The following is an 8,496-nucleotide window of genomic DNA, read 5'->3' on the forward strand; positions in this document are numbered from 1 at the left end:
AATCAATATACATATATATCAACTATAATTTGCACATCAAGTCAAACATATTACAAATATATCTCATCTAATATATATAAATATCAAGCCAATACATCATATACTTATTTACATATATAAATGTCGAATCATGATTAACTTACTAGCATGTTTCATAACAATTTCTTCACTTAACGCAAGCATATTAAACTCACATTTATCATAAGCTATAATCGAATTACCTAGTTACCATAATACGTAGCAAATCTAAATAAAACATGTTTCACTTATAAATACGAAGCATGGTTGAACCATCAATCAAATATAAATCTATTACCTAAATTCAAATACAATACATAGCTGAATCATTAAAACAATAGGTAACATATCATGTATAATTCATACTTATATATATCCACCATAGCCGATTCAAACAAACCAAATAAAATCATCATTTGAACATAGCATACAAACCTAACTTAGCACACACAAGAACCATGATCAAGATAGCAAACACTTATATATCAAATTTTCCATTTTCACATGGCATATTATATACAACACTTCAGACATATCCGAAATGTAGTATAGCCTATACATCCCATAGGTTCGAAATTTAGCTTTTAAAAATACCGATAAATAGACGATAGTGTGTTAGACTTTGTTGACGATCCCTGAGTCCGTAACTAGTCTCTAAAATCTATAAGATAGAAGCAATCATACACACAAAGTAAGCTATCACAGCTTAGTAAATCATAAGCAATTAAACAACTCAATGGCATAATCAACTCAATTTAACCAAACCAATTCATGCTATCATAATCACATTTAATGTCAAACTTACAAATTCATATACAATATATACATTCATGTATCAACTTTAACTTGGTCGAAATACATATATATCCATTATCAAATTTATCATTTACTTCCAAGGTCAAAATATCATCGTATAGACAAATATATATACACATTCATATATGTATACACATGTTTCACACATTAATATAACATATATCTTTTTGTCGAAAATAGATTTGCATTCAATATACGTATAACCACCTTAAGAACATGATTCATATCATCACTTCAAATATCAAAACTTACCTTAATTTTAATACATTAGCTAACACATACCTGAACCTTTTTAATTAGATTTCGCATTCGGTCTTTACTTAACATTTCCTGTTGAATCATTCAGAATTAAAAAGGATATTCGGATAATCACACATATTATACAATGCCAATGTCCCAGACGTGGTCTTACATGTAATCACATATCGATGCCACTGTCCCAGACAGGGCCTTACATGTAATCACATATCGATGTCAACATCCCAGACATGGTCTTACACGTAATCACATATTGATGGCAACGTCCCAGACGTGGTCTTATACATAGTCACATATCGATGCGAACGTCCCAGACATGGTATTACACGTAATCAGATATCAATGTGAACGTCTCAGATGTGGTCTTACACGCACACACATATATTATTTTAACCATGCTTTAAGTAAATGCCAAAATGCTTGTTTCATATAAAAACAAATAATCATATCATACTACTTAAAGACCAAACTTACTTATTCTTTTACTTCATGTTATGCGCATAAGTATATCAAATGAACATTAAAAACCGATTCTCTAAAGGCCAACTTATACATTGCATAATCATCAAACATAAATCATTTTTACTAGAATATTGGCCAACTAAAAAATGTACCATTTCATTTACCATATTTCAAGCCAAAAATATCTCATATTTAATACAAATAACTTAAAATAAACATTAGGCTAATTGGTAAATCTTTAATACAACATTTGTAATATACATCATCAAATCCTTATAAACCAACCTAACTAATTTATTACATAACCGAATATACCATTATAAAAACAAATTATAAGATCATATAACTCACAAATCATACCGTAATCACATTTTTCATTACTCAATGCGGATTCATAACTTACTAATAATCATTACAATTATTTATTGATCACATATATTGAAATTTAATAACATCTATTTGCTTATAAACTTACCTCAAATAATGACGATCAGAACGGAACGACTATTCAATAACATTGGTTTTCCCCCTGATCCAAATTCGATTTCTTTGATTCTTAATCTAAACACATTCAAATTAAACTTATTCAAACACAAATTTATTCAATTTAATCCGAAAACACATTATTTGGAAAATTACCATTTTGCCCCTAACATTTCACACTTTTCACAAATTAGTCCTTATTGCACAAAGCACAAAATATGCAAAATTTCAATATACCAGACTTAGGCTGAATATTCATCTTCTTTATATAAGTCCACACATTTCATTTATTTCACATTTTAGTCCCTCAATTTACTATTTTTACAAATTAGCCCTAATTCTTATATTCATCAAAAAATTAAATACAAATCATGTTAATCTATCACATATATTTTATTTTCCAGCATCAAACAACAAAAATCACAAGCTTTCAACAATGGCAAAATACAAAATCATCATCAAATTCAAAAATTGAGACATGGGCTTGATAGATAACATAGCAACGATATCAAAAACGTAAAATTTATAAAAAATCGAGCTAAATTACATACCTTAATTAAGCATGCATATGACCGAACTCTTAAACTCTTTTTTTCTTTTCTTTCTTACAACATTCGGTCATTTCAAAAGATGAATGCATGGCTTTTACTTATTTTATGTTTTATTATATTAACATTATTTAATATATTATAGAATTAACCTTTTTATAAAATATGAAACCATTATATATTATGACTGAAACCGTAAAATTAGTTACATCATATTGTCTAATTACATCATAAAGACCCCATATTAAAATCACAAAGCAATTCAATACTTTAATAATTAGTTAGCAACTTTTATAACTTACGTGATTAAGCTCTTTTGTTAAATTGACCATCCAAGCAGTAAAATTTTCAAACGAGATTTTAACACACATAAATTCACACTTAATAAACACAGAAAATTATCTTTAAATATTTTTTGACTCGGATTCGTGGTCCCAAAACTACTATTCCAAATAGGGTCTAAATCAAGCTGTTAGAAATCTCCCCCTTAGAGATTTTCGTCCCCGAAAATCTTACCGGCGAATAGGTTTGAATAACATTCTCTTACAGTATCTTTCTTGCTCGATGACAAAGGTAAACTCGATACAAAATCCATTGTCACACTATCCCATTTCCACTCGGGAATCATAATAGATTATAATAAACCAGATGGCACTTGATGTTCAAGTTTATCTTGCTGACAGATCAACCATTTCAAAACAAAGTCAGAAATATCTCTTTTAATCCAGACTACCAGTAATGTTGTTTCAGATCATTATATATTTTCATACTACCTCGATGAACAGATAATCAACTACTATGAGTTTCATTCAAAATCATTTGAATCAAATCTGAATTTCTCGGAACACATATTCGATTTTTGAATCTCAAGCAACTCTCATTGTCAAATTTGAATTCTGAATCAGCATTCAAATCACATTGAGCCCACTTTGTTAACAAATTATTATCGACTTGCTGAGCCTCTCAAATCTATTGAATAAATGAAGGTCTTTCTTTTAACTCAGCTATTATCGAACCATCATCAAACATCTCCATATGCGCGTTCATTGCACGCAGCGCAAATATAGATTTTTGGCTTAAAGCATACACAACAACATTAGCCTATCCCAGATGGTAGTCAATCATAAGCTCGTAATCTTTTAGCAACTCTAACCATCGTCGCTGTCTTACGTTTAGATCTTTCTGAGTCATCAAATATTTCAAGTTTTTGTGATCGGGATAAACGTGACATTTCTCGCCGAACAGATAGTGACGCCATATATTCAATGCAAACATGATAGCTGCCAATTCCAAATTGTTTTTCGAATATTCTTTTTGTGCAGTTTTAACTATCTCAAGGCATAAGCTATGACTTTGCCTTCCTGTATCAGAACACAGCCCAAACCATTTAAAGATGCATTACTATAGATAAAAACTTCTTGACCCGATTTTGGCTAAACTAGCACTAAAGCTTTGGTCAACAGAGCTTTCAATTCGTTTAATTCGGTCGGTGCCATTCTATACGGAACTATTGATATTGGAGTCATCCCAGGCACCAACTCAATACCAAACTATACCTCTCAGATCGGTGGCAAACCCGATAATTCTTCAAGTGACACATCCGGATACTCACACACAACTGATATTGTTTCAATTCTCTTTTCAGTCACTTTAGAATCAAGGACATAAGCAAAATAAGCTTCACAACTCTTTTTCACATATTTCTGAGATAACATCGACGATATCACTAACGGTAAACCATTCAAATCATTAAACTCAATCTGATTAATCTCATCATTTTGGCATCTCAAATCAATAGCCTTTCTTTTACAGTTTACAATAGCATTGTGCAAAGACAACCAATCCATACTCAGAATTATATCAAACTCGTTGAATGATAACAACATCAAATCAGCCGGAAAACATGAATCTTGAACCATCAATAGACAATTCTGACACATTTTGTCAACCAGAACACACCGGACCAAGGGGTTCGATATTATAATCACAAACTCAGCAGACTCTACAGGAAAAGTCTTACTGGATACTAAGGTCTCACATGCATAAGAATGAGTCAAACCAGGATCAATCAATGCAATTACACTAGTATCATAGAGAATGAATATTCCAGTAATAACATCTGAAGTTGAAACCTCTTCAAGAGCGGGAATAGCATAAGCTCTGGTAGGTGCACGAGCCTCAGATCGAACTGCTGTGTCTTTAGTTCCTCTATGTCTACTACTCACATTACCCGTATTTCTGAGTGGGCTACCTCAAGCCTACATGTTATCCGGTCTCGCACTCTGTATAATATTTTTTGTTCCTAACATAGGACACTCACGAATGAAATGATCCATCGATCCACATTTAAAACAGGACCGATCAAGCAATTTACAGTTTTCAGTATGTTGTTTACCACAATGCCTGCACGTAAGTCAATTCGACCGGACATTACCAGCACTAGCAATCGAAATGGCTCGTGAACTCACATGTGGTCTGTCTCGATCACGTCTAGAAAAACCCGTAGTATTCTTTGTTCGGCTAAAATCATCCCTGAATTACTTTGATGCTGACTGAAATGTCGTACTCCATGATCTCTTACGGGAATCTCTAGGTTCAAAATCAATTTTTCTTTTCTTTTTTTTCGTATAACTTGGAAAGTTATAAGAACTTGAGGGGGTGAAGGTTGTTGAGAAACCGAATTCATTCGAATGAACTCCATGAACCACTCATTCATTCGCTGGAAGAAGGCTTGCTTAGCCTCTCCCTCTATACTGCTTGAAATTGGCCTAGAATCAGCTAGCACTGCCCCCTGAGTAGGAACGGGCGTATTAATTTTTACGTCATCTGTTATGGCTCAATTGAGATCCATTTACTATACGAAAACACATTTTCAAATGTCAAGAATCATCACACTATCGCAGTATAAAATATGACATGTATAGCTAGACTCACATGCGCTACGTTAGTCCTAGAATCGACTAAACTGTCGCTCTAATACGAATCAAATATGACACCCCTAACCCATATCCGTCGCTGGAATTGGGTTACGAGGCATTACCAGACCAAACACAACTTCTGAATGATTACATAAACTCTTAGGTCATTACGAATTCATACATAATAATTTATAAAACACATAGTAAAATTTTACGAAACATTAACATTTAACAAACATCTCATTTCATACTCGAACCCTCTCATATTAAAAAATAGTCATACGAATATAATATGTAACCATACTTTGAAACGTATAGTAACAATTGTTAATTCATAACTATTAAACATACAACAAATACTGAATTAATAAATCTCACAAATATCTCAAGCATAATTTCTAAATTTATAACATTATGCACATGGTACATATTAATAGAAACCATTTGATTAAAACTTAACTAAAAATCAGCTTACCTAATTTGAATAAAAACAATCATGATTCCTTATAACTTGAATTACTATTTATATGATCAATTGAAAATGCATAAGAAGAAATTATATATACTAAAATTCATAAACTTTATACAAATGTCTACTTTTATTTTATTCAATCACATTAATATACACATCATTAATAAGACATATGTTTTAGTCAAATAATCAAATGCATATAACATTTGCCATTTCCAAAATGTTTCACCTATATTTCATTTCAAACCGAAAACAACTAAGCTTAAAACATCATTTTTAGCCATTTCATTAAACACTTATCAAACACTCAACTTACAAATACTATACATATTACTTACCTATCACATGATATAACCCAATTCAGCTAACATCTAAAATTACCTTATTTGAAACACATCAAGAATCCTTATCAAACCATATCAAGCACCATTCACCCATATCTATATTCATATTTCTTAACCAAGTTGGACATATATCATCAGATAAAACTCATATAATCTTCTTGTTTTACCAATACATAAATCACTATTCATTTGGTCATTTTTCAGTACGTTAGCCGAATGTAATCATAGAGCTGAATGTAATCATAGTTAATACATATGCTTTGACCAATGTTTAAATTTTCATCATTTTAATTTATCACTTTATCGCATATAACCTTTCATAGAAATAAACCAATATACATATATATCAACTATAATTTGCATATCAAGTCAAACATATTACAAATATATCTCATCTAATCTATATAAATATCAAACCAATACATCATATACTTATATATAGATATATATATATATATAAATGATGAATCATGATTAACTTGCTAGCATGATTCATAACAATTTCTTCACTTAACATAAGCATATTAAACTCACATTTATGATAAGCTATAATAAAATTACCTAATTACCATAATATGTAGCAAATCTATATAAAACATGTTTCACTTATAAATACAAAGCATGGCTGAACCATCAATCAAATATAAATCTATTACCTAAATTCAAATACAATACATAGCCGAATCATTAAAACAATAGGTAACATATCAAGCGTAATTCATACTTATATATATACACCATAGCCAGTTCAACCAAACCAAATAAAATCATCATTTGAACATAGCATACAAACCAAAATTAGCACACACAAGAACCATGATCAAGATAGCAATTAGTTATATATCAAATTAGCCATTTTTGCATGGCATATTATATACAACACTTCAGACATATCCGAAAAGTAGTATAGCCTATACATGCCATAGGTTCAAAATTTAGCTTTGAAAAATACCGATAAACAGATGATAGTCTGTTAGACTTCATTGAACATGCCTGAGTCCGTAACTAGTCTTCAAAATCTAAAAAACAAAAGCAATCATACACGCAGAGTAAGCTATCACAGCTTAGTAAATCATAAGCAATTAAACAACTTAATGACATAATCAACTCAATTTAACCAAACCAATTCATGCTATCATAATCACATTTAATCTCAAACTTACAAATTCATATACAATATATACATTCATATATCAACTTTAACTTGGTTGAAATACATATATATCCATTATCAAATTTATCATTTACTTCCAGGGTCAAAATATCATCGTATAAACGAATCTATATACACATTCATATATGTATACACATGTTTCACACTTTAACATTGTAAGAGTATGCCCAAAGATCAATCACGAGATGGTTGTAATAACATACTTGATTTATCATGTTTATTGATATAAGGCGTTGCCATTATTATTTCAGTTTCTTTTCTGTGTACATAAATAAACTGTTTTATAATAATGTCCTGAGAATAATATGATTATTCTTAAAAGATCCTTAGTCAAGTATTATTGTTGGCTAGGACAAGAATAATGCATTAAGACTAACATGTAGTTGATTGATGATAAAGAGTTGTCATTGATATGGAGTGTCAAAATCAATACATGAATATGTGTGTTAGAGAACAACGTATTGGACTGACCTACTATGAGTATGCTTCTTGGATTATTATGTAATTGTCACAACATTACTCATAGTGATTAATATGTGTATGATCCTCATACTTGAGATCATCATTATCCCAACATCGTGAGTTGTATATTTTGATATATTCAAGCGAACATAAATGGCTGGTTGTTCTATAAAGACTAATGTTGGATATACCACAATCTATGTAGAGGGATATGGTTGATCAATATAGGATAAGTCCCTCCTACATAATGGGAGTAATATCTTAGGCCTCTTGATTGAGTGAGACTAGAAATGCATGGCCATGCTCAAATAAGTTGATATGAGATGTCATACTTATTTGTGTATCATAGTTCACTTAAGGTATCAAGAAACATAGGATGGACTATGCAAGTGTGACTATTCCATGACTTGTGTCCATTCCAAAGATATAGGACTTAAGGATTAATGCATGAAAGGTTAATCACAAAAGGTTATGTCGAATCATGACTTCTCGTAACTTAGGCAGCAATGATGCATTGCTAGATGCCACTCGTTGTTTGTAA

Source organism: Gossypium arboreum, chromosome 2 (assembly GCF_025698485.1).
Source record: "Gossypium arboreum isolate Shixiya-1 chromosome 2, ASM2569848v2, whole genome shotgun sequence".
In the NCBI taxonomy this organism is placed as follows: domain Eukaryota; kingdom Viridiplantae; phylum Streptophyta; class Magnoliopsida; order Malvales; family Malvaceae; genus Gossypium; species Gossypium arboreum.